The sequence below is a fragment of the Vombatus ursinus genome, unplaced genomic scaffold (assembly GCF_900497805.2).
Source record: "Vombatus ursinus unplaced genomic scaffold, bare-nosed wombat genome assembly UNPS02014805.1, whole genome shotgun sequence".
NCBI lineage: Eukaryota > Metazoa > Chordata > Mammalia > Diprotodontia > Vombatidae > Vombatus > Vombatus ursinus.
In genome coordinates, this window is record NW_020954583.1 from 9,972,340 (window position 1) to 9,999,662 (window position 27,323).

The window sequence follows — 27,323 nt, forward strand, 5'->3', positions numbered from 1 at the left end:
GGATGGTTGATTGGAAAGTTCTATTGTGCCGAGCTGGGAGATGAATACAGTACAGTGTGGGTACACAGGCAAAGACTAGGCCTCAGCAAACCTGGTGTAGGCCTCACATGACAGAATAACTGGCAGCAGTGGGGGTTTCCAGACTGCTGTTTTGTGTCTTTAATTTCTTCATCTGGACCTGGAAAGCATTATAATGTAAAAACAAACACAAGACTCTCTAGAGACCAAATTAAATTCATTGTGATTTAAACAATTCACAAAAATGCAAGCATGATGCTTTAAATCTGTTATAAACATAACCTCCTGTGCCCATCCTGAATGAATGCTGTGAAAACAGCAAAACTTGACTATCTATGGCTACTAATTTGGCCCAAATTCTGGAACTCACAGCCCACAAATTGAGGGGGAGTTGATTGGCTGATCAGAGTGGAATGCAGGGATCTATTTGCTAGAGCTGAGGCAGAACTCTCTTGCTTTGCCCATGCTTGGATTTGGGGTCACAGTGCTGGGTGGTGGTCCTGGGGCAAAAATGAGTGCTGGCTTGGGATAACACAAGATTTAGCAGCTTCTAGCTTGCATCTAATTCCATTCTCCATACATCTGACAGGTAAACTATTTCTTCTTTTCCTTGTTTGCTTATAGTATCAGCCTTTATATCTAAATCATGTACCTATTTTGACTTTATTTTGGAATATGGTGTAAGATTTTGATCTGCCTAGTTTCTTCCATACTCTTTTCCAATTTTACCAAATATTTTATCAAATAGTGAGTTCTTATCCCAGAAGCTTGCATCTAATTCTAATTTTTAAGGAATTGTTTTCTTAGACACAAACATCAAAGACAAGTTAGAAGGTCAGTAGGAAAGGTCTGTGACCAAGATGAGAGAAAACTTAGGTCCCAGACCCAGTCCCAGTGCAGCCCCAGGGAGGTGGCTGCTTCTGGAACTCACAGCCCACAAACTGAGGGGGAATTGATTGGCTGATCAGAGTGGAATACAGGGATCTATTTGCTAGAGCTGAGGCAGAACTCTCTTGTTTTGTCCATGCTTGGATTTGGGGTCACAGTGCTGGGTAGTGGTCCTGGGGCAAAAATGAGTGCTGGCTTAGGATAACACAAGATCCAGCAGCTTCTACATTAAGGAACCGAAGGGCTTGGAATATAATATTCCAGGAGTCAAAGGAGATGGGATTACAGTCAAGAATCACCTACCCAGCAAAACTGAGTATAATCCTTCAGGAGAAGAATGGACATTCAGTGAAATAGAGGACTTTAAAGTATAAACAGGGGGAAATAAGATGGAGAGAAAGACACAGATAGTAATCAATAACTTCATTCAACAGAATGAAAACAATAAGACAACATGACAAAACTTATGGGATGCAGGGAAAGCAGTTCTTAGGGGAAATTTTATATCTCTTATTGCTTACACCAATAAAATAGAGGAACTAATTTGCCCAATGGCATGCCAATAAATTTGACAATCTTAGTGAAAAGGATATATATTTACAGAAATATAAACTGCCCAGATTAACAGAAGAGGAAGTAAAATACTTAAATAATCCCATCTCAGAAAAAGAAATTGAACAAGCCATTGATGAACTCCCTAGGAAAAAATCTCCAGGGCCAGATGGATTTACATGTGAATTCTATCAAACATTTAAAGAACAATTAATTCCAATACTATATAGACTACTTGGTAAAATGGGTGAAGAAGGAATCTTACCAAGTTCTTCTTATGACACAAATATGGTACTGATACCTAAACCAAGAAGAGTCAAAACAGAGAAAGAAAATTATAGACCAATTTCTCTAACAAATATAGATGCAAAAATTTTAAACAAAATATTAGCAAATAGGTTACAATAACTTATTACAAGAATAATACACTATGGCCAGGTAGGATTTATACCAGGAATGAAGGGCTGGATCAATATAAAGAAAACTATCAGCATAATTCATCATATGAACACCAAAACTAACAGAAACCACATGATCATCTCAATAGATGCAGAAAAAGCTTTTGACAAAATACAACACCCATTCCTATTAAAAACACTAGAGAACATAGGTATAAATGGATGCTTCCTTAAAATAATAAATAGCATCTATCTAAAACCTTCAGCAAACATAATATGTAATGGGGACAAGCTAAAAGCATTTCCAATGATATCAGAGGTCAAACAAGGATGTCCATTATCACCACTGTTATTCAGTATTGTACTGGAAATGTTAGCTTTAGCAATAAGAACAGAAAAAGACATTGAAGGCATTAGAATAGGCAAAGAAGAAACAAAGCTAACACTCTTTGAAGATGACATGATGTTATACTTAGAGAATCCCAGAGAATCAAATAAAAAATTACTTGAAATAAAAAACAACTTTAGCAAACTTGCAGGCTATAAAATAAACCCACATAAATCATCGACATTTCTATATATTACCAACAAACCCCAACAGCAAGAAATAGAAAGAGAAATTCCATTTAAATTTACTGTAGACATTATAAAATGTTTAGGAGTCTACCTCTCAAAACAAACCCAGGAACTCTATGAACACAATTACAAGACACTTTTCACTCAACAAAAGTCAGATCTAAATAACTGGAAAAACATCAGTTGCTTATGGGTAGGCCGAGCTAATATAATAAAAATGACAATTCTGCCTAAGCTAATTTACTTATTCAGTGCCATACCAATCAAACTACCAAAAAATTATTTTATAGAGTTAGAAAAAATAATAACAAGATTCATTTGGAAGAACAAAAGGTCCAGAATATCAAGAGAACTAATGAAAAGAAATACAGGGGAAGGTGGCCTAGCCATTCCAGATCTTAAGTTGTATTATAAAGCAGCAATCATCAAAACTGCTTGATACTGGCTAAGAAATATTGTGGTGGATCAATGGAATAGGTTAAGTATGCAAGACACAGTAGCCAATGACTATAGTAATCTACTATTTGATGAACACAAAGACCCCAGCTTCTGGAATAAGAACCCACTCTTTGAAAAAAAAAAAACTTCTGGGTAAACTGGAAAAGAGGATGGCAGAAACTAGGCATAGACCAAAAGCTCACACCATATACCAAAATAAAGTCAAAATGGGTTCATGATTTAGATATAAAAGTTGATACTATAAGCAAACTGGGAGAGCAAGGAGTAGTTTACCTGTCAGATCTATGGAGAACAGAGGAATTCATGACCAAGCAGGAGATAGAGAACATTACGAAAAGCAAAATAGTTAATTTTGATTACATTAAATTGAAAAGTTTTTGCACAAACAAAGCCAATGCAACTAAGATTAGAAGGAAGGTAGAAAATTGGGAAAGAATTTTTACAGCCAGTCTCTCTGATAAGGGCCTCATTTCTAAAATATATAGAGAATTAAGTCAAATTTATAAGAATGCAAGCCATTCCCCAATTGATAAATGGTCAAAGGATATGAACAGACAGTTCTCAGATGATGAAATTAAAGCCATCTATAGTCATATGAAAAAATGCTCTAAATCACTATTGATTAGAGAAATGCAAATCAAAACAACTCTGAGGTACCACATCACACCTATCAGAATGGCCAACATGCAAAACAGGAAAATGATAAATGTTGGAGAAGATGTGGGAAAATTGCAACACTAATGCATTGTTGGTGAAGTTGTGAAATGATCCAACCATTTTGGAGAGCAATTTGGAACTATGCCCAAAGGGCTACAAAAATGTGCATACCCTTTGACCCAGCAATAGCACTTCTAGGGCTATATCCCAAAGACATAACACAAATGGGAAAAGGACCTACATGTACAAAAATATTTACAGCAGCTCTTTTTGTGGTGGCAAAGAATTGGAAATTGAGAGGATGCCCATCAATTGGGGAATGGCTCGGCAAGTTGTTGTATATGAATATGATGGAATACTATTGTACTATAAGAAATGATGAACAGGCTGACTTCAGAAAAACCTGGAAAGACTTGTATGGTCTGATGCTGAGTATAGTGAGCAGAACCAAGAGAACATTGTACATGATAACAGCCACATTGTATTATGACTAATATTGATAAACTTAACCCTTCCTAGCAATACAAGGATCTAAGATATCTCCAGAGGCCTCGTGATGGAAAGTGCTATCCACAACCAAAGAAAGAACTATGGAAGTCGAATTGCTATTTTTTTCTCTTCTGTTGAGTTTTGTTTCCTCTTTCTGATGGTTCCTCCTATTGGTTTTAATTTTTACTTACAACATCACTAATGTGAAAATATGTTTAATACAAATGTAAATGTATAGTCTATATGAGATTGTGTGCCATCTTGGGGAGGGTGGTGGGAAGGAAGGGGGAGAAAAATTTTAAACTCAAAAGCATATGAAAATGATTATTGATAAATCAAAATAAATTAAGAAATGCCAATGTGGGTTTATTTTATGTCCTGAAACTTTGCTATGGTTGTTAATTAGTTTAAGTAGGTTTTTAGTTGATTCTTTAGGATTCTCTAAGTATACCATCATATCATTTGCAAAGAATGATAACTTTGTTTCTTCTAATTCCTTCAAATACTTTTTCTTTTCTTATGGCTAAAATTAACATTTCTGGTAAATTATTTAATAACAATGGTGATAATGGACATTCATGTGTCACTCCTGATCATATGGGAAATGATTCTAGCTTATTCCCATTATGTAAAATTCTTGCTGATTGTTTTAGAAAGATACTATTTAACATTGTAAAGAAAATTGTATTCATTTCTATGCTTTCTAGTGTGTGTTTTTTTAATAGGAATGTGTGATGCATTTTGTCAAAAGCTTTTTCTATGTCTATGAGATAATCATGTGATTTCTGTTAATTTTGTTATTGATATGGTCTATTATGCTGCATTGCTGGTATAAGTCCAACCTTGTCAAAGAGTATTATACTACTGATAAATTTCTGTAATCTCATTGACAATATTTTATTTAAAATGTTTTGCCTCTATATTCATTAAGCAATTTATTTCCTTTTTCTGTTTTTGTTTTTCCAAGTTGCGGTGTCAGCACCATATTTGTATCATAAAAATAATTTAGTAAGAATATTTCTTTACCTATTTCCCCAAATAGTTAATATATTATTCAATTAATTGTTCTTTCACACATGATCATAGTGTATTATCCTTGTGGTAAGTTGTTGTAATCTGTTTGCAAATATGTTATTTTAAAAATATTGTTTCAATAATCATTAGGGAAATTTGTGTACAATTTGCTTTCTCTCTTTTGTCTCTCCTGGATTTAGATATCAGCACCATATTTGTTTCATAAAACAAATTCCCTAGGAATACTTCTTTACCAATTTTTTGAAATAAGTTGTAAAGTATTAGAACTGATTGTTCTTTAAATGCATGGAATCACTTGTAAATTCATTTGATCCTGGGGTTTTTTTCATAAGTAGGTCCTTTGTGGCATGTTCAATTTCTTTTTCCTGAAATGGGGTTTTAAGTATTTTCTTTCCTCTCCTGTTAATCTGGGCAATTTATATTTTTGAACTATTCATCTATTTCACTAAGATTGTTGGATTTATTGGCAAAAAGTTGGGCAAAATAGCTCCTAGTTTCTGTTTTAATGTCTTTTTCTTTGGTGGTGAATTCACCCTGTTCAGTTTTGATACAGGTAATTTGGTAATTCTTTTTTTTAAATCAATTTAACAAAAGGTTTATCTATTTTTTTCTTCATAAAACAAGCTCTTTGTTTTACTTATTAGTTTGATGTTTCTTAATTTCATTTTTATTAATCTCTCTGATTTTCAAATTTTCTAATTTAGTATTGAATTGGGGATTTTTATTTTTTTCTTTTTCTAGCCTTTTTAAAAACATTTATTTATTTATTTATTTTTAGTTTTCAACATTCACTTCCACAAGATTTTGAGTTTCAAATTTTCTCCCTATCTTTTTTTATAGTAAAAACTTTCATTTATATGGTACTGCAAAGTTTCAAATAACATTTTGCCCATAACAACATTTCAAAGAATAAAGAATAAACATTATTATCTACATTTTACAGATAAGGATGAAACTCAGAGAAAATAAGTGACTTGCCTCAGGTCACAAAGCTACCATATGTTAGAAATTTAAATCCTGTATTCACTTTACACTCTTTTTTAAGTTTATTAATTTATTTTGATTTATCAGAAATCACTAGTATAAGCCCCTGAGTTCCAAAATTTTCTCCCCCTCCCTCCTCACCTTCCTCCCTAAGATGGCATACAATTTTATATAGGTTGTACATATACATTCCTACAAAACACACCTTCACATTAGTGATGTTGTAAGGAAGAATTAGAGCCAATAGGAGGAACTGCCAGAAAGAGGAAACCCAATTTTTCCACATTTTCTCCAACATTTATTATTTTCCTGTTTTGTCATGTTGGTCAATCTGATCGGTGTGATGTGATATCTCACAGTTGTTTTGATTTGCATTTCTCTAATCAATAGTGATTTAGAGCATTTTTTCATATGACTATCGACAGCTTTAATTTCTTCATCTGAGAACTGCCTTTTCATATCCTTTGATGATTTATCAATTGGGGAATGACTTGTATTCTTATAAATTTAACTTAATTCTCTCTACATATATTTTTGAGAGACAGTGGGAATGAATCTTGTGGCATTTTCCTTTTAAAACTTTGGGTTACAAATTTTCTCCCTTCCTCCTTCCCCACCCACCCTCATTGAAAAGGCAAGCATCTCGATACAGGTTATAGGTGTGTAGTCATTCAAAACACTTCCATAGTAGTCATGTTCTGAAAAACTAAGTATATTTCCCTTCATCCTATTCTACCCCCCATTTATTCTATTCTCTCTTTTGACCCTCTCCCTCCTCAGAAGTGTTTGCTTCTGATTATCCCCTCCCCCAATCTGTCCTTCCCTCTATCAACCCCCTGCTCTCTTGTCCCCTTCCCCCCACATATTTTCCTGTAGGGGAAGATAGATTTCCATACCCCATTGTGTATGTTATTCCCTCCTTAAGCCAAATCCTATAAAAATAAGATTCACTCATTCCCTCTCACCTTCCCCCATTTCCCCTCCACTGTAAAAGTCTTTTCTTATCTGTTTGATGTGAGATTATTTACCCCATTCTACCTCTCCCTTTCTCCTTCTCCCAGTATAATCTTCTCTCACCCCTTAATTTTATTTTCCAGATATCACCCCTTCATCTTCACCTCAACCTGTGCCCTCTGTCTATCTATATATCTATACATACATATAATTTTTTCCCTCCCACTACCCTAATACTGACAAAGGACTCATGAGTTACAAATATCATCTTTCCATGCAGGAATGAAAACAGTTCAACTTTAATAAGTCTCTTATGATTTCTTTTTCTTGTTTACCTCATCCATGTTTCACTTGAGTCTTGTATTTGAAAGTCAAATTTTCTATTCAGCTCTGGTCTTTTCCTCAGGAATGCTTGAAAGTCCCCTATTTCACTGAATGGCCATTTTTTACCCTGAAGGTTTATACTCAGTTTTGCTGGGTAGGTGGTTCCTAGTTGTAATCCTATCTCCTTTGCCTTCCAGAATATTATACTCCATGTCCTCCAGTCCCTTAATGTAGAAGCTGCTAAATCTTGTGTTATCCTGATTGTGTTTCCACAATATTTGAACTGTTTCTTTCAGGCAACTTGCAATATTTTCTCCTTGACCTCGATATTGGCTACAATATTCCTAGGAATTTTCTTTTGGGAGTCTCTTTCAGGAGGTGATCTGTGGATTCTTTCAAATTCTATTTTGCCCTCTGGTTCTAAAATATCAGGGCAGTTTTCCGTCACAATTTCTTCAAAGATGATGTCTAAGCTCTTTTGTTGATCATGACTTTCAGATAGTCCAATAATTTTTAAGTTCTCTTTCCTGGATCTATTTTCCAGGTCAGTTGTTTTTCCAATGAGATATTTCACATTCTCTTCTATTTTTTCATTCTTTTGGATTAGTTTTACAGTGCCTTGATTTCTCATATAGTCACTTGCTTCCAATTGCTCCATTCTTATTTTTAAGGAAGTATTTTCTTCAGTGAACTTTTGGACTTCTTTTTCCACTTGGCCAATTTTGCTTTTTAGGGCATTCTTCTCCTCATTGGCTTTTTGGGCCTCTTTTGCCATTTGGGTTTGGCTATTTTTAAGGAGTTATTTTCTTCAGTATTTTTGGGGTCTCCTTTAGCATCATTCTCAGTTTCTCCTCTATTTCTCTTCTTGCTTCCCAAAATCTTTATGAGCTCTTCCACGGCCTGGGACCAATTCTTATTTTTCTTGGAGGCTTTCAATGTAGGAGCTTTGGCTTCATTGTCTTCTTCTGGTTATGTGTTTTGATCTTCTTTGTCACCAAAGATAATATAGTCTGATTCTTTTTTCTCTGCTTGCTTATGATCCCAGCCAATTACTTGAGTTATAAACTCTTTGTTAAGGTAGGGGTCTGTTTCCATTGTGGAGAATGTACTGTCCCAAGCTTCAGAGGTTTTGTGCAGCTGTTTTCAGAGATACTTCTAGGGACCTGTAAATGTTCAGGTCTTCCAAGGTGCTATGATCAAGGGTGAGGTGTTTACTCCTTTCCTGGCCTGTGCTCTGGTCTATGAGTGACCACAAGCACTCTTTCCTGCCTTGGAACTATGAGGAGGATTCTCTCTCCACCAGCACTACAAGCTCCACCACACCAGCACTCCTCCTTGTCCCAGGACCACCACCCAGAACTGTGACCCAGATCCAAGCACTAGCAGAGCAAGAGAATCCTGCACCATCTGAGAGATCCCTGCAAACCCCCTCTGATCAGCCACTCAATTCTGCCTCAGTCTGTGTGCCAGAAGCTCAGGAGGCAGCCATCACCCAGGGGCCAAGCTTGGGGAATGGGGCTAGGACCCTGTGCTTCTCTCTCATTGCAGAAATAGACTTTTCCCACTGACCTTCTAAGTTGTCTTTGGCATTTATGGGTTGAGAAGTCTGGAAACCACCACAGCTGCCCATGATTCAATCCTCTCAGGCCTGCTCCAGGTTCACTGTGGCCTGCGTGCCCACGCCAAACTGTCTTCCTCTCCCAGCTTAGCGCAATATACCTTTCCAATCACCCATCCAAGTTGTCTTGGGCTGGAAATTTGTTTCTCTTTGTCTTTTTATGGGTTCTTCTGCTTTAGAATTTGTTTTTGAGCCATTTTTATAGGTATTTGGAGGGGTTTGGGGGAAAGCTCAAGTAACTCACTGATTTTACTCTGCCATTTTGGCTCCACCCCCTCTATATATTTTAGAGATGAAGTCCTTATCAGAGATACTGTTTGGAAAAATTATTCCCGAATTTTCTACCTTCCTTCTAATCTTAGTTACATTGGTTCTGTTTGTGCAAAAACTTTTCAATTTAATGTAATCAAAGTTATCCATTTTGCTTTTCATAATATTCTCTGTCTCCTATTTGGTCATGAATTCTTCTGTTCTCAATAGATCTGATAGGTCAACTGTTCCTTGCTCTCCCAGCTTGCTTATAGTATCAGCCTTTATATCTAAATCATGAGCCCATTTTGACTTTTTGATCAATGGCTAGTTTCAGCCACACTCTTTTCCAGTTTTCCCATCAGTTTTTGTCAAAGGGTGAGTTCTTATCCCAGAAACTGGGGTCTTTGGATTTATCAAATAATAGATTACTATAGTTATTGACTACTGTGTCTTGCATATTTAACCTATTCCACTGATCTACCACTCTATTTCTTAGCCAGTACCAAGCAGTTTTAATGATTACTGCTTTATAATATAATTTAAGATCTGGAATGGCTAAGCCACCTTCCCTTGCATTTCTTTTCATTAGTTCCCTTTATATTCTGTACCTTTTGTTCTTCCCAATGAATCTTATTATTTTTTTCTAACTCTATAAAATAACTTTTGGTGGTTTGATTGGTATGGCACTGAATAAGTAAATTAGCTTAGGTAGAATTGTCACTTTTATTATATTAGCTTGGCCTACCCATGAGCAAGTGATGTTTTTCCAATAATTTAGATCTGACTTATTTGTGTGAAAAGTGTTTTGTAATTGTGTTCATATAGATCCTGGGTTTGTTTTGGGAGGTAGACTCCCAAACATTTTATAATGTCTGCAGTAAGTTTAAATGGAACTGGGCTTTGTTGTTAATATATAGAAATGCCAATGATTTATGTGGATTAATAAATTTATTATTTGAAATAGTTTTTACTTGATTCTCTAGGATTCTCTAAGTATATCATCATATCATCTGCAAAGAGTGATAGCTTTGTTTCTTCTTTGCCTATTCTAATACCTTCAATTTCTTTTTTTCCTCTTATTGCTAAAGCTAACATTTCCAGTATGATATTGAACAACAGTGGTGAAAACATCATAAGATATCATAAGATATGTATATATATCTATAAGATATACATATAAGATATACATGAGATATATATAAGATATATATAAGATATACATACATATATATAAATATCATAAGATAAAAACAATAGTATTTGACTAGGAAAATGGTGAAATGACTTTTAATACTGATTCATTCATTTCACTCAAATATACCTCTATTTTCTACAATGATGGATGTGAATGGTGTGTTGGATAAAAACATTAAAATCGAAACTGAAAGACTTGGATTTAAGGCCTAATTCAAAACACTTCCTAACTGTGTGACTATGGATAAGCCACTTGACTTCTTAGTCTCACTTTGCTTAACTGTTGGATGTATATAACAAAATTTTCATTACTTATGTTATACTGTTATTGCAAGTAAGCATGTTATAACCCTTGAACAGTTAAATAATTTTGAGAGTTATTATTACAGAAGCTTCTATTATTACAATAATATTCTGTGACTATAACTGCTACTATTTTGGTTCAGAATTATTCTGATTATATATCATATGTTATAATATGTGATTAGACTAATCTCATATTAACATAGTCATATGATAAACATGAACCAACATTATGAATCCTCATTTTTTCTTAAATACCCCTGAAAACAATTGAAATGGTCCAGTTACTACACATCTAAGGGTCACACCAATCTACATAGCTGTTTGGATCTTCCTATTTCCTGTCATCCACAAAATCAAATAGTTGTTGGTAAAAAGCTTCCAGGACACTTTTGTAGCAACTGAGGCTGAATCAAATATGCATGTGAATACATGTTATTGTGAGAAGTTCATACACAAAAGAAAAAGCAAATACCTTTCCAATGGGGTATTCAACCTAGATCTTATTTTAATTTAATGTCCTACATCTGTGCCACTATCAAAACAAAGGAATTTTTGTTTCTTTTAATTTTTCTCCATTTGTGTTAAGGAAATGCATCCCATCACACTGGTACATTATTTGTGTTCTGCTGTAGTGAAGTAAAATTTAAAATGCATGCCTCCCACCCATAGTTTAAGCAGTTCCATAATCAAGCACTAATTAAGCAAGTTAATTTTTCCGTTATACTTTTTCAACACAAAGTTACTGCATTAGCACTTTTGTGGCATCCAAGCTCAAAATTAAAGAATATTTTCAAGAAAAGACTAGCAGAGAGACTGTAAGAGCAATTGGAGGCCAACTTTGATATTTCCTCTTTAGAATTTTTTTTCTCTTTAATCACTTTTAAAAGGAAATATAATATTTAAAAACATTTAAAAATGTTAACATTTATAAAAATATTTAGTAACTGCAGCATTGTGAAAAGAAGCTTCATTCTTTACAACTTTTTAACAATTGCTAATCCCATCCCCTTATTGGCTGAATTCCCTGAAAAATATAGGAAAATAGCTTTGGAGCTGCAATTATCGGAGAATAGAAGAATGACATCAAAGTTTCCTGCTGTTTCAATCTAATCATTCAAATCAGGCTTTCAGGCATACATCATGTTGTTAAACAGCCATTTGGAAGGGAGGCAGGACTTAAGCACTGTTTTGTTTGATTATTTGGAAATTGTGATTTGGAAAGAACAACAATGGGAGGCAGGGACTTGCCTGAGCTTTCCCCCAAACCCCCAAATACCTTTAAATAATGACTCTAAACAAATTCTAGTATGGTGGAACCAAAACAAGATGGAGAGAAACAATTTTCCAGCCCAAGACAACTTAGAGGTTCAATAGAAAAGGTCTGTCACACCTGGGTGACAGTGGAACAGTACAACACAGGCCCAGCCAGCAGATACCTGACCCCAGCAAACCTGGAGCAGGCCTTAGGAACCATCAAATCAAAGCAGCAGCAGCAGTGGCTTCCACGGCTTTCAGCAAGTAGATGGTAAGGAGGTCAAAAAACTAGTCAAAAGGAGATTACAGGTAACTCTTTGCTAGCACTGAGGCAGGACTCTGTTGTGTTGCCCACACTTTGAGGCAGATCACAAACCTGCATGCAGGCTCAGGGAAAGGAGGAGGACTATCATACCAGAGCTTGTGGCTGCAGTGGAGCATGGACCCAGGTCACTGTTCCAGGGCAGAAAAGAGTGCTTGCAGTCACTCATTGATCAGAGCACAGGCCAGGAGAGTCATAAGCACCTCTCCTTGTGTCACTGAAAACCTACAGATCCCTAGAAGTGTCTCTGAAACAGCTTGGGACAGTAAGCCCACCACCCTGGTAGCAGAGCTCTACTTTAACAAAGAGTTAAAAGTCAGCTGGAAAAATGAGGAAACAACAAAAACAAATTCTGACTGTCGAAAGTTACTGTGGTGACAAGGAAGATCACAACACACACTCAGAAGACAACAAAGTCAAAGCTCTATATCCAAAGCCTCCAAGAAAAGTACCAACTGGTCTCAGCCTATGAAAGAACTTAAAAAGCATTTTGAAAATCAACTAAGGGAAGAAGATGAAAAATTGGGAAGAGAAATGAAAGTGTTGCAAGAAAATCATGAAAAATGAGTCATCAACTTGGTAAATACACTGAAGAAAATACACTGAAGAAAATAACACCTTAAAAAAACATACTAGGTCAAATGGTAAAATGGATGTAAAAAGCCAGAAAGGAGAAGAATGCCTTAAAAAGTAGAATTGACCAAATGGAAATAGAGGCACAAAAACATTGAAGCTCAGATTCTTAAAACCTATCCAAATGCCCACATTCTTATAATCTAGCCAGGGCTTAGATTCCCTAAGAGTCTAGCCAAGGACTTGGATTCTTAAGATCTGGCCCACTTACATTAGCAATACAAATGCTTAGTTTCCTTAACAGTCTGGCCAATATGGGGAACCCTTTAAATCTCACCCATCCTCGATCGATGTTCTAATAAACCTTGTCTTTGGCTGAAAGAAGGCTTGATTCTTTCAATCAGGCCAGGACCTGCATGTTGTGATTTTGGGGTCCTAGAACCACTAAACCTCTAAACTTCAACATTTTGGTGGCCCATGTGGGGAAACTGCCCAACCCCAAGCTCTTCTCCAGCCAAGTCTCGAAGGTATGTAAGCTCCCCCCCCCCCGATTTTCTTGCCCTGCAGGTAGGGCAAGCACCTAGGAAGGCTTATAGGTGCTTTTCAGGCATACAGTTATGAGGCTGTCTTGTAATTGGCCTGACACTCTCAGGCTCTCAGTCAATTGGTTCAGTTCGAGGTCATGGACCTTGGTACACCTTCTGCAGCATAGAGGACAAGGACAGATGCCCTATCTGAAGTGTATGCCTAATTCTGTCAATTCTCTCAGCAGGAGGGAATTGGGAAAACTCCAGGTGCTTTTTAGTTCCCTGAGTCTTACTTACTCCCTTCCTTCTACATCCCTAGATCGTCCTTCATGGAGGTTACAAGGAAAAGTTAGAACACATACAAACATCTTAGCAGATTCTGGAGGTTTTGTGATCGATCATTAAGGAGTTTTGAAACACCTCCTTAGAATCCTGGTCACTCCCTTAACACACTCCCTTCCCTTGAGTCTTGAAAGTATCTCTGTCAACCCTTCTCATAGGAGAAGAGAGTTTCACCCTGGCCCCCCACTTCTAATTTGCCCTCCCCAACCTAATGAAAGGAAGAAGGGGGGAGGGTAGCAGCTACAGGGTGGACCCCACTGGCCTTAGGGCCTACAGTGACCTTTGCCTGAAAGCAATACTCAGGTTCAGCACATCCTGCTCATCCCCCAACCCCACTTCAACCCTCAGCAGCCACAGGGAGAAAGGGAAGGGGGATGGGTAAAGGTAAAGAAGCTATCCAGCCTCTGAACTTGGGTAAGCCCTCTCTTTTAAAGTTGTAGTTTTAACATATTAATGATAAGATGCTGATTCTCTGTGTAAAGGAATTTGGAAACGCATTTAACAAAATTGAAGTCACATGATTGGTATTAGTTTCAGATTGGTAAATTTTTGCATCTGTTATTTCAAGTAACTTTTCATGATTTGGTTACAGCTAAAACAATTAAGCTATTGTTGGTTATTATTTTAATGTGTAAACTTGGCCAAAAGCTTGTTTGGGTTATGGCTGGATGAGAATTTGCAAGTATATAGAAATAATCTCTAACAATTGGTTTTTTAGACCAGGACAAATTTAAATTTCAGATGTAAATGCTGGAAAAGTTTTTCCTAAGCTGTGATTAGTGAAACTTGCTGTTTGAGATAAAAGCTCATGGGACCATAAATTATTTTAATTTGAGTTGTCTGGTGGATCATAACAATCCATCAATAATCAATAATCCACCATCTCTGAGAGAAATTCCACAAGCTACTTAGAGAGAATGTGATATTGGTGGGAAGTCCAAATCAGGAAAAGCTGAGAGGATGCTTTTAGCCTTAGTCTAAGATAGGATCCTCCTGGTCAGTTTCTCCATTATGTTCTTTTGAAACAGAATGTTACACACCTGGTTAGTCCTGAGTCTATCTATGAGGTGGATTTGACACTGTATGGTTGGAAAATTGTGAATTATTTGAATCCAAACAGAGCTAAGGATATTTTCTCCTGTCATATTTGTGCCCTAAATCTTGTTCCTGCTTTATCATTTTATAGCAAATTTCTATAATCAGAGCAAGTGGTTAGTAAAAGATCAATGTAAGTATGTTAGATCTTGCTATTTTGACCTGAATGTGTAGTCATTTGATACGGCCAAACAACTGAAATTAAATCAGAAACATTTTAAGTTTGCTTTGGGGAGGAGAATTACAGTGATAATTGAAGTGAAAGTCAGTCTCTTGGCAAATTCATTTGTGTAACTATTGAACCCAGGGGTGGAAAACTTCTACCTGCAAAAGTGTTAGTTAAACTTTTGAAAAAGTAACAAAATCAGATCATCCTGTGGGTCAAATGTAAATGATTTTAATGGAGCTCTTACACTTTTACTTTTCCCTATATCTGAGCCCTGCAATCTTTTCTGTCAGATTTGTGTCTTCCAGACTACAAACCATTCACCTACAGTTGGTAGCAAACAGCGAGTGCCAGCCAATGTCACTTCATTGTCCCCTGGATGCAACCTGTCCTCAGTTCCAGTCAACCTCCTCTTTGGGACCCCCTCAAGGCAGGGACAGTTCTATGCCCCTTGCCAGCAAGAAGTAGCTTCAGAAGCCAAGACCTTTGCCTCTCACTCCAAAACAATTTGGGTCCCATTTGTTTGAAGGGAGAATGATGGGGATGGGGTCTAAACCTCTTAAAGGAAAAGACCATGTCTTTTGGATCTAGACCACAAAAAAGAAAATCCCTGGGCTTTCCCCAAATCTCTGGCATTTGCCAGAGACTGTAATCCACTCAACTGGTCTTTCCTTGTGACTATGTCCAACCTCCCAATTTTGTTCTGTTACTTCCTGATTGCCCCTGGCTACTTCCTACCCTTAATCCTATCTAGACTTTGTTTTTCCTTGGCCAAGAGGTCCAGGTCTCTGGCATTTTGTTACATCACAGTCATCCCAGCTTACTGGTCACTCCCATCCAGATCTTCCTTAGACCCTTCCTCCAGTCACCCCAGACTACTTGGCCACTCCTGGATCCTTCCCACAGTCTTTCTGTATATAAGATTCATCATGTCTCCATTAAGATGCTCAGATTCTTAAAATCTAGCCAAATGCTCAGACTTTTGTAATCAAGTCAGGGCTCAGATTTCCTAAGAGTCTAGTCAAGGGCTCATATTCTTAAAATCTGGCCTGCTTGCATTATCAATACAAATGCTTAGATTCCTTAAGGGTCTGGCAAATATGGCAGATTCTTTAAATCTCACCCACCCCCATCAATGTTCTAATAAACCTTGTCTTTGGCTGAAAAATAAAACACAATTCACTGATGACAAAAACAAACAAACAAACAAAAAACCTCCTTAAAAAGTAGAATTGGACAAATGCAAAAGGAGGTTCAAAAACTCACTGAAGAAACTAATTCCTTAAAAATTAAAATTGAGCAAATGGAAGATAATGATTGATGAGAAATCAAGAAAGAATAAAACAAAACCAAAAATATGAAGCAAAATAGAAGAAAATGGGAAATAAGTCATTGGAAAACCCACTGACCTGGAAAACATATCGAGTAGAGATAATTTGAAATTTTTTGACTACCTAAAAGTCATGATAAAAAAAGAGCCTAAACATATTTTAAGAAATTATTAAGTAAAATGGACCTGATAGCCTAGAACCAGAGGGTAAAATAGAAATTGAAAGAATCCATTGATCATCTCCTGAAAGAGATCCCAAAAGGAAAACTCTTAGGAATATTACAGTCAAATTCCCAAACTCGCAAGTCAAGGAGAAAATATTACAAGCAGCCAGAAAGAAACAATTCATGTACAGTGGAGCCACAGTCAGGATACACAAGATTTAGCAGCTTCTGCATCAAAGGATTGGAAGGCTTAGAATGTGATATTCTACAGGGCAAAGGAACTAGAATTACAACCATGAATCATTTACCAAGGGGTGGAATGGACATTCAATGAGATAGAGGACTTTCAAGCATTTTTCTCTCTATGCTAAGGATCTCTACTTCTCACAACTATTACTCACATAACTTATTGAATAATTTTAGATATAGAGAGCTTGATCCCATAATAACAGATCTCATATTTATTGTACTGATCTGAATCAAATTGACTTTAGATGTTTTAACATCTGGACAGGTTTATAAGTATAGGATGGATGTTGACAAATTCAAATGCATCCAGAAGAGGATGGTCAGGGTACTAAATTCCTGCTTTTACTTAGTGGACAGAGCTAGGTAGGAGTTGTATATGCCCAAATTTCACATAACATAAGAACAAACTTCCTAACAAATAAAATCATCCTAAAGTTTAATAAACTGCTTTCAATGGTAGTAGGTTATACCTACATAGGAACCTTTAATTTAAACTCCAAATGTGATCATGAAGAGTTGGACTTGACTTAGAAATGACTGAATAGCAGTTGCTAAGAATCATCTTCCTAACTATCATTACATACAGCACCAGAAAAAAAGCAGTATAAAAGAGTGGATAGAGAGAAATGGACTGAATAGGAAGACCTACATTCAAATACTATCTCTGAAACACACTGTGTGATCCAGGGTAAGTCAATTATAATTTGAAAAATAGCTGCTTATCTATATTGGTAGAAGGAGTTTAAGGGGAAAGAAGATAGCATTGATCAGGACCAAAATAGTAAAAATAGCAATAACATACATCAGTTTAATGCTTTTTTTACCTTTCATAAGCCTTTGACACTATTGATAACCCTATCCTCCTTGATATTCTCTTCTCACAAGCCAAGGTGGCAGAGTGGAGGAAGCACTATGGCCATACTCTCCTAACATTCTCTTTGAACCAGTTTTAAGATAACATCTCAAATTGAATTCTAGAGTGGAAGAGACCAAAATAAGGGTATGGTGAAACACAAGACAATTTAGGAAGTAGAAGGAGACATCTGTGACATGGGAGTAGGTGCTAGCCTAAAGTCCATATGTATACACTACCAATGGTGGGGCTTGGTGATAGTGGCTGAAACATCAGCAGTTTCAGGAGTTCTCTAGCAGAAGACAATTTTTTTGCAGTTCCCCCAGAAAAAGCTCTGAAAACAGCAGTATGAAAAAAGCCTGAAGTATGACACAGTGCCTCCCCACCCCAAGGTGAATAGAGCACAGCTTTAACATGAAGCTCAAAATCAATAAATAGACTGAAAAAAACGAACAAAGAAAAAAAAAAAAGAAGAGAGAGAGAGAACCTGACCATTAAAAGGCACTAAGGTGACCAGAAAGACTAAGACACAATTCCAATGGAAGACAATGCTGTCACAACAGCTTCAATTAAAGCCTCAAAGTAAAAAAAAAAAAAAGTGAATTGGACACAAGACCAACAAAAATTCATGGAAGAACAAAAATGATTATCAAAATCAAAGTGGCAGAGAAAATGGGAAAAAGAAATGAGCCATAAAAATAGTACGCCTCTATCTGTATTCAGACTCCATAGTTCTTTCTCTGGATGTAGAAAGCATTTTCAATCATGAGTCTTTTGGAATCATCTCAGATACTTGTGATGCTGAGAAGAGCTAATTCTATTGAAGTCAGTCACTGCACAACGTGGCTGTTACCGTGTACAATGTTCTTCAGGTTTTGCTCATTTTACTCAGAATCAGTTCACATAAGTACTTCCAGGTTTTTTCTGAATTCTGCCTGCTCATCATTTCTTATAGCACAATAGTATTCCATTGCATTCATATACCACAACTTGTTCAGCCATTCCTCAATTGATGTGCATCCCCTCAAATTCCAATTCTTTGCCACCACAGGAAGAGCTGCTATAAATATTTTTATACATGTGGGTCTTTTTCCCATTTTTATGAGCTCTTTGGGATATAGACATAGAAGTTGTATTACTGGGTATGTACATTTTTATAGCCCTTTGGGCATAGTTCCAAATTGCTCTCCAGAATGATTGGATTATTTCACAACTCCACCAACAATGCATTAGTGTTCCATTTTTCCCACATTTTCTCCAGCATTTATCATTGCCCTGTTTTGTCATGTTAGCCAGACTGATAGGTGTGATGTGACACCTTAGAGTTGTTTTGATTCGCATTTATCTAATCAATAATGAATTAAAACATTTTTTCATGTGAATAGAGATATCTTTAATTTTTTCATCTGAAAACTGACTGTTAATAACCTTTGACCATTTATCAATTGGGGAATGACTTGCATTCTTATAAATTTGGTTCAGTTTTCTATATATTTTAGATATGAGGCCTTTAGTAGAGACATTGGTTGTAAAAATTCTTTCCCAATTTTTGGCTTCCCTCCTTATGTTTGTTGCATTGGCTTTGTTTGGGCAAAAACCTTTCAATTTAATGTAATCAAAATGATCCATTTTGCATTTCATAATGTTTTCTATCTCTTCTTTGGTCATAAGATCTTCAATTCTCCATAAATCTGGCAGGTAAACTACTCCTTGCTCTCCCAGTTTGCTTATACTATCAGCCTTTACATATAAATCATGAACCCATTTTGACTTTATTTTGGTATATGGTGTCAGATTTTGGTCTATGCCTAATTTCTGCCATATGCTTTTCCAGTTTTTCCTGCAGGTTTTGTCAAAGAGTGAGTTCTTATCCCAGAAGCTGGAGTCTTTGGGTTTATCAAATAGTAGATTACTATAGTCATTGACTACTGTGTCTTGTATATTTAACCTTTTTCACTGATCCACCACTCTATTTCTCTTTTTCATTTCTTTTTTTTTATTTTTGGCAAATGCTAAAGCTTAAATACATAATAAGAAAAGAAAAAGAAACATAATAAACAAATATGAAATAAGAAAAACCAAAAAAATCATGTGCACAGCAGAACATAGGACAGGATTCAAATTATATAGCAATAACTTTTCATTTCAAGAAAGCCTATATATTAAATACTGTTAATTATATTGAAAACTGGCCATCTTTTTCTTTTCTTCCTTGTAGGTTTTCTTTTTTTTCTCTGCTGTACATTTTTTACTTTGTTCTTTTTTACTCCTTCCTCTCCCACTACCCACACATCCCAAGACTACAGTTGAGCATTGGATATATTTATATATAGGTATATAGATATAGATATAGATATAGATATAGATAGATATAGATATATGTGTGTGTGTTTGTGTGTGCATGTATATATGTATATACACACACTTATAAATATATACACATACATACATTATATATACATGTATGTATATATGCATATATATGTATATGTGTGTGTGTATACACATATACATATACTTTCCCTAAGAGATTCTATTCCTAATCTTTGTTTTATGTTTTTGCATTTCTCTTTATTTTTCTTATCTCTCCTAACTCCTCTACTTTACTTCCACCTGCTACCTTACCCTCCTATTACTTAACCTACCCCCACTCCACAAATCCCTTCCTTATTCTCCCATTCCCCTAAATCTAAACCCCTTTCTGTATCCCCCTTTTAACCTATTCCCAAATCCTCCCCTGTGCCAGTCGCGCCGTGCACTCTCCTCCTATAAGGAGCAGGCTGCCAGAGTCATACTTACCAGTCTTTGGTGCCCACCCGGATAAACACAGAGACGAGCCAATCAGGAGGTGCAAACACTCGAGCTTTATTCAGAGGCCATCACAGCAAGGCCAAGCAGGAAAGCAAGAGCAAGAGAGCAGGAGCAAGAGAGAGTGAGCTCCGATCTCTACTGTTCCTTAAGTACCTACTTAGCCCCTCCTCCTCAGCCCGTCTCCTAGTCATTGATTGTAGGATCAGATACCGGAAGGGGATGTCTGAGTTTAGTGCACCAAGGGAGAGGAAGTGACGCAGGAGGCTAGGACCGGATACAGGAAGGAGACGTCTGGGGTTAGTGCATAGACAAAGGGAGAGTACGTGACCCAGGAAGTCAGGAAGGAGATGTCTGGGGTTAACGTTGCACCTAGGGAGAGGACTAGACAAAGGGAACTCGTTCTCTGCCGTCCCACTCCCACGTGGCACAGCCCCCTGCCTCAGGAGCATGTGCTCCAGCTACTTCCTTGTATCTTATTCCTTCCCCAGCTTTATCACAGCTCCACATAGCACTGCCTACTGCCTCGGGAGCGTGAGCTCCGGTTACTTCTCCATATCCAGTTCCCATCCCAGTTCACCACAACTCCACCTAGCACAGCCCCTGCCTTAGGAGCATGAACTCCAGTTACTTCCTAATATCTTGTTCCTACCCCATCTTGCCACAATCGTCATGTGGCAGTAGTCAACATCAGACAATCCCTCACACTCCCCTCTAAAGATCTCTCCTTTATCCTCTGCTCCATCCCTATCCCCTTAGAGTTTTATTTCTTTCTATATATAGAAGACTTCTATACTCTTCTAAATGTATATGTACTTTCCAGGTTTCCAGAACTAACAACCCCCCTTCCCCAACTAATTACTCTGAATTGGTTCTTCCTCTTGCCCATCATTTGTGAAAAATAATTACTTTTTTAGCTGTACTTGAATCATAATCAGGTCTACCTCAATCTTCCTTATAAGTTACCTAATTACTAGTAACAATTTTAGACACAGATTTTACATTTTCCATATTTAAAAGGTAAACATTCTATCCTTATTTAGTCCCTTGTAAATTTGTAATTGGTACACACCTTATTTTTCTCTTGGCTCTTGTATGATAAATCTTCTATTGATTTCAGGTTTTTTTAAAACAAAGATCTGAAAGTCTGACAAATGATGAAATGTCCTTTTTTCATTCAGAATTATGCTTAGCTTTTCTGGGTATGGTATTTTTGATCAGAAGTCCAGTTCTTTTGTTTTTCAATACACAGTATTTCAAGACCTGCAATTTTTTAGTGTCACCACTGCTAGGTCTTGTGTGATTCTAATTGTGGTACCAATATATGTAAATTGATTTTTTTTCTTGCTGCTTATAATATTTTGTCCTTGATCTGGGGGTTTAAAATTTTGACTATAATATTCCTGTGAGTTTTCCTCATATGATGTGTTTCAGGTGGTGATCAGTGGATTTTTTTTTCTATGTCTGTTTTCCCTCTTGTTCTAATGCTTCAGGACAATTTTCTTTAATTATTTCTTATGTTATTGTATCAAGATTCTTTTTTGTTCAGAACATTAAGGTAGTCCAATTATTCTTATGCTTTCTCTTTTTGATCTGTTCTCTAGATCCATTGTTTTTCTTATGAGATGTTTTACATTGTCTACTTTTTTTCATTCTATATCTATCTATCTATCTATACATATATATATATATATATCTGTGTGTGTGTGTATATATATATTTCTTCATCTCTTATAACTTCACTGGCTTCCCCTTGCCCAATTCTGATTTTTCAAGGAGTAATTTTCTTCCTTAAGATTCTGGATTTCCTTTTCTAATTGGTTGGCTTTCTTTTCATAATCTTCTTTTGTTTCTTATATTGTTCTTATTTTTCTTTTTAATTTTTCCTCAGTCTCTCTCATTTGATTTTTAAAGTCTTTTTTAATTTCTTCAGTGAGTTCTTTTTGGGCAGGTGACCATTTGATATTACTCTTTGAGGTAGAAAAGTGTTTCTTTGCTTAGTATCCTCCTCTGAAGATGAACTCCCATGTTTTCTATTCCTATAATAGCTCTCTATGGTTGGATTCTTTCTCCTTTGATTGTGCATTTTTTTGTAATAATTTAGTTTTTATAATCACCTCTAGTCCTGGGGAATGGATGGTGGTGCTTCCAATCCTCTTCAGTTGAAACTTTTGACCTTGAATTCAAACCAAGACCTCAAACCTCCTGTAAGTGCCCACAGCAGAGCTATCCCCACTCCTGTTCTGCCCCAATCTTATTTGTTTTCATAGATCTATGTTTACTCAGAGGTGCTATTTTATCTGTTTTGTGGAGGAAAATCTTGAGAGCTTGAAATTTTCTGACCCACTCTACCATCTTCCCAGAATCCTCTCCCTCTATGTTGTTTTGATAATTACTGCTTTATAATACAATTCAAGGTTTAGAACTGCTAGGCCACCTTCCTTAGCATTTCTTTTTCTTATTTCCCTTGATATTCTAGATCTTTTGTTCTTCCAAATAAATTTTGTTATTATTTTTTCTAGCTCTATATATTAATTTTTTGCTAGTTTCATTGGTTTGGCACTAAAGTAGTTTCAAGTAGTTTTTTACTTGATTTTCTAGGATTCTCTAAGTATAGCATCATATCATCTGCAAAGAGTGATTGCTTTGTTTATTCTTTGCCTATTTGAATTTCTTCATATCATTTTTCTTCTTTTATTGCTAAAGCTAACATTTCTAGTTCCATAATGAATAACAGTGGTAATAATGGACATCCTTGTTTCACTCCTGATCTTATTGGAAATGTTTCTAGCTTATCACCATTACATATAATGTTTGCTGACTGTTTTGGGTAGATGCTACATATCATTTTAAGGTAAGCTCCATTTATTCTTATTCTCTCTAGTGTTCTTATCAGTAAGAATTGGTATTGTATTTTGTCAAAAACATTTTTTGCATCTATTGAGATAATCACAAGGCTTCTGGTAGTTTTGTTGTTAATATGATAAATTAAACTGATAGCTTTCTTAATATTGAACCAGCCCTATATTCCTGGTATAAGTCCTACCTGGTCATAATGCATTATTCTCATGATAACTTGCCATAATATTTTTGTTAATATTTTATTTAAAATTTTTACATCTATATTCATTAGGGAAATTGGTCTATAATTGTCTTTCTCTGTTTTGATTTTTCTGGTTCAGACAACAATACAATATTTGTATGATAAAAAGAATTTGGTAAGACTCCTTCACCCATTTTCTCGAATATTCTATTAATTATTAGAATTCATTGTTCTTTAAATGTTTGATAGAATTCACTTGTAAATCTATCTGAGCCTTAAGATTTTTCCTAGGGAGTTCATTGATGATTCATTCAATTTCTTTTTCTGAGATGGGGTTAATTAAGGATTTTATGTATTCTTCTTTTAATCTGGGCAATTACTATTTTGTATGTAATGAATGTAAATATTCATTCATTTTACTAAGATTGTTAAATTTATTAGCATAGAGTTGGACAAAATAGCTCTTAATTATTGTTTTAATTTCCTTTTCATTGGTGATGAATTTTCACCTTTCATTTTTGATACTAGTAATTTGGTTTCTTCTTCCTTTTTTTTTTAATCAGATTAACCAAAGGTTTATCTCTTTTATTTTTTTTTTAGCCAAGGACAAGGTTTATTAGAACATACATCATATTCAGCAGATTCTAAGCATTTGTATTGCTAATACAAGCAGGCTAGGTTTAAAAAATCTGAGCACCTTAATGGAGACAAAATGGACCTTATATACAGAAATACTGTGGGAGGGATATAGGAAAGATTTCGATGGGAGTGGTCACTAATCTGGGGTGAAAAGAACTCCAGGGACCTGGACCACATGTTGGAGGAAGAATGCAGTATAGATAGGGTCAAGGTTGAGAAGTAGCCAGGGGCAATAGGGAGGCAAGACAATGAAGGGCTAGTCTAGGTTAAGGGTAACAGAGAACTGGCAGATTAGGTGTATGAGATAATGAAAGGCCATTTGATAGGATTATAGCCTCTGGGGAACACCAGAGACCTTCTTGATCAAATGGGAGAATTCAAAGAGAATCCCTTAGACAAATGTGACCCAAATTATTTTGGGGGTAAGGGACAAAGGTCATGGCTTCTGAAACTGCTCCCTGATGGCAAGGGGCATAGAGCTGACCCTGTCTCAAGGGAGTCCCAAAGAACAGGTTAACTAGAACCAAGCACAGGTCGCATCCAAGGAACTATGGGGGGGGGGATGTGGGCTGGTACCTGCTATTTGCTATCAACTGTAGGTGAATGGCCTATTGTCTGGAAGGCACAAATCTGGACAGAAAAGACTGCTGAGCCCAGATATGACAGGATAAAACATCCTTAGCTATGTTTGGATTCAGCTAATTCAGTTTTCCAACCATGCAGTATTAAATCCACCTCATAGTCAAACTCAGGATAGCCAGGTGTGTAACATTTCTTTTCAAAGGGACATAATGGGGAAACTGAGCCAAGAGGATCCCATCTTAGACTGAGGCTAAAATTGTCCTCTCAGCTTTTCCCAATACTGACTTCCCACCAGCATCACATTCTCTCTGAGTTGCTTTTGGCATTTCTCTGATGGTGGATTATCAATTATGGATGGATTATTCTGATCCATGACATAGCTCAAAATAAAATCTTATGAGCTTTTACCTCAAATGGCAAGTTTCTCTAATGATAGCTTAGGAAAAACTTTTCTAGAATTTACATCTCAAATTTAAATGTGTCCTGGTGTAAAAAGCCAATCATTAGAGATTATTTCTATATACTTGCAAATTCTCAGCAAGCCAAAACCCAAATAAGGTTTTTGGCAAGTTTACACATTAAAACAATAACCAACAATAGTCAAATTATTTTAGTGGTAACCAAATTATGAAAAGTTGGTTGACATAACTGATATAAAAAGTTTTACCAATTTGAAACTTGAAACAAACTCATTTTCAATCAGGTGACTTCAATTTTGTTGAATGCCATTTCCAAATTACTTTTACACAGATAATCAGCATCTTATCATTATCTTCTTAAATCTATAACTTTAAAAAAACATGCTTTCACAAGTTCCAAGGCTAGCTTCTTTACCTTGAGCAAGATGTGCTGAACGTGGGTGATGCTTCCAGGCAATGGTTGCCCCAGGGACCAAGGCCATTGCCAGTGGGGCCCATGCTGTAGAGGGTGAATTCAGAGGTGGGAGGGAGGAGGGTGAAACTCTCTTCTCCTATGACAAGGATTAATAGATACCCTCTTAAAAGTGTGAGAAGGGAGTGACAAGGGTTGTAAGAATGTGTTTCAAAGGTCTTTAATGATTGATCATAAAACTTCCAGAATCTGCTAAGATGCTTTGACCAGTTCTAACTTTCCCCTGTAACCTCCATGAAGGAGGATTCAGAGGTGTAGAGGGAATAAAGTAAGGCTCAGGGAACCAAAGAGGGCTTGTAGTTTTCCAAATTCCCTAGTGCCAAGAGAATTGACAGAACTGGGCATAATCTTCTGGATAGGGTGTCCATCCTTGTCCTCTTTTCTGTGGAATGTATACCCGGGTCCATGGCCTCAAACTGAACCAGTGGACTAAGGTACTGAGAGTGTCAGGCCAAGTATGAGACAGCCTCATAACTGCCTACCCAAAAATCATGTCCAAGTCTTCCTAGGTACTTGGAGAGAAACCCCAAGCAGGACAAGAAAGAAGGCGGTGGGGGGAGGCTTACGTACCTTCCAGTCTTGGCAGGAGAAGAACTTGGGGTTAGGCAGTTTTCCCTGAATGGACCACCAAAATGTTGAGGTTTAGGGGTGCTCACAGCCCAAAATCACTACATGTGGGTCCTGCTCAAATGAATTTGACCCAAGCCTTCCTTCAGCCAAAGACAAGGTTTATTAGAACATCTATCATATTGGGCAGACTCTTAAAGAATCTAAGCATCTATATAGCTAACGCAAGTGAGCAAGATTTTAAGAATCTGAGCCCGTGGCTAGATTTGAAGAATATTAGTCTTCTGTTTTTTCCCACTAAAAAAAACAACTCTTAGTTTTATTTATTAGTTCAACAGTTTTCTTAACTTCAATTTTAAGTCTCTCCTTTGGTTTTCAGTATTTTTAATTTAGTATTTAATTGGGGATTTTTAATTTGTTCTTTGTCTAACTTTTTTTGGTTGCATGCATAAACCATTGATCTTCCCTTTTTTTGTATTTTATTCATGTAAACTTTTAGAGATATAAAATTTCTCCTAGGAACCATTTTTGTTACATCCTATAAGTTTTGGTATGTTGTCTCATTATTGTCATTCTCTTTTATGTAGCTGATTGTTTCTACGATTTGTTGTTTTATTCACTCATTGTTTAGGATTAGATTATTTGTCTTCAAATTAATTTTTAGTCTATCTTTCCATGGTCCTTTATTACATATAATTTTATTTCATCATGATCTGAAAAGAATGAATTTAATATTTCTGCCTTTCTGCATTGGACTATGAAGTTTTTATGCCCTAGAACCCGGTCAATTTTTGTGTAGGTGTCATGTATCACTGAGAAAAAGGTATATTTCTTTCCAACTCCATTCAATTTTCTAAAGAGTTCTACCATTTCTAACTTTTTCTAAAATTCTATCCACCCCCTTTATCTTCTTTCTTGTTTATTTTGTGTTTAGATTTATCTAATTCAGAGATAAGGGGGTTGAGGTCCCTCAATAGTATAGTTTTGCTGTCTATTTCTTCCTGTAACTCCCTGAACTTATCTTCCAAGAATTTGAATGATTATATATATATATATATATATATATATATGTGTGTGTGTGTGTGTGTGTATACACATATATATGTATATGTATATGTATGGTGCATATATGTTTAGTAACCATATTAATTCATTGTCTATGGTGCCTTTTAACAGGATATAGTTTCCTCCTCTATATTTTTTAATTAGATCTG